The 1,342-nt window shown below is 35.0% G+C and overlaps 1 long non-coding RNA gene across 1 annotated transcript; it reads left to right on the forward strand.

Moving 5' to 3' along the window:
• The first annotated feature begins 107 nt into the window (after positions 1 to 107).
• LOC105004884 lies at positions 108 to 1,278 on the forward strand. The gene is made up of 3 exons (XR_827270.1): positions 108 to 550; positions 937 to 1,045; positions 1,238 to 1,278. It is a non-coding gene; the product is annotated as an uncharacterized LOC105004884 (long non-coding RNA).
• The last annotated feature ends 64 nt before the right edge of the window (positions 1,279 to 1,342 follow it).

Here is a 1,342-nt window from a genome sequence, read left to right on the forward strand (position 1 = left end):
GAGAATAGTTGTGGTGCTCTTGTGAAACTCAGCGGTGAAAAGAAGCCTAACCTAGAGGAAAATATATCAAGATAAATTGTTTAAAAGGTTCTGATTCCTCTTCTCTGTCCTGAAACTAACTGATAATGCTAATTAGTCCAGATAGTATTCAAGGGAGAGAATGGATCTACTAGTCAGACTTATTGTTCTGTTTTAGCCGCTATAGGTTATATTTGCTATTTCAGTGTAATGCCTCAAGGAATTCTGGACTTTTAAGGAGCATGACGTACTGTAGTTGCATTAGTTATTTTCATCAACTGTCTCTTTCAAACTGCATTGTTTAATAATTCATTTAATAATTCTTCCTCAGTCTTTGAGGAGAATGTTATGATTCTTCTGTTGGAAAAATAGATTGTGCCTAGCTGCTGTGAATGATCAGAACACACAGCTAACACATTTATTTGCTGTAGGTAATTTCTGAGCTTCGAGAGAAGTTGGATCTGCAGCACTGTATTTTGCCTTCACAGTTCCAGGTTTCTCTAAGCAGGTTGAGAAATAAAGGACAAACAAGGTATAAACTCATGGACAGTTACCACCCTTTTTCTCACATGAGCAAGGAAAGTTTTTTGACATTTATTGTGGAGCCAGGACAGAAGATCTTAATATTTACAACTACAAATTATGTAGTAATATCATAATAATATATTACTATTATTTTTCAAATAATATTTATATGTATAAGTATGTATATGTACATGAGTGAGTGTGTGTGTGTGTGTGTGTGTGTATTCCCTTTGCTATTCACATCAATCTCTGATAGACTGCAATAAATTTTTATTAGCTATTTTACACATGAAATTGTGAATAGTTTTAAGGCACATGCCTAGTAAGCAGGAATCTAGATCTTACAGGTCCTTCTCTGGTAAGAAGGATTTCCTTTCCCTCTGCTACTTGTAGTTTTTCAGGAAATCAAGAAAATAGCAGTCAAGACTGTGTTACTCTTCTCTTCGATGTAATAAAGTCAGCTATTAGATATGAGAAAATCATTTCAGAAGCCTGGATTAAGGTGAGTGAGATCTTTGAACATTGAGGAAGAAGTGGCTGGCAATCAGTCATGGATATATAAGTAAAGGTAGTTGAAATAAAAGTCTTGAAAGTCAATCAAGTAGAAATAATAGATGATGGTTTGCCAGATGAGCAGATTGGTTCAAACGTGTTCTTATGTGTTGTAATATTTTTGTGACCCTTGTTTTTCCAGGCAATTGAAAGGACCCCCTCGGAGGCTGAACACAAGGTAATGTTCCTCTTCTATGAATGTTAAATATTATAGATGTAAAATTAGTGATATTGCCTGGCTTTCCTC

This window comes from Bison bison, unplaced genomic scaffold (genome assembly GCF_000754665.1).
Source record: "Bison bison bison isolate TAMUID 2011002044 unplaced genomic scaffold, Bison_UMD1.0 scf7180017611268, whole genome shotgun sequence".
Lineage (NCBI taxonomy): Eukaryota > Metazoa > Chordata > Mammalia > Artiodactyla > Bovidae > Bison > Bison bison.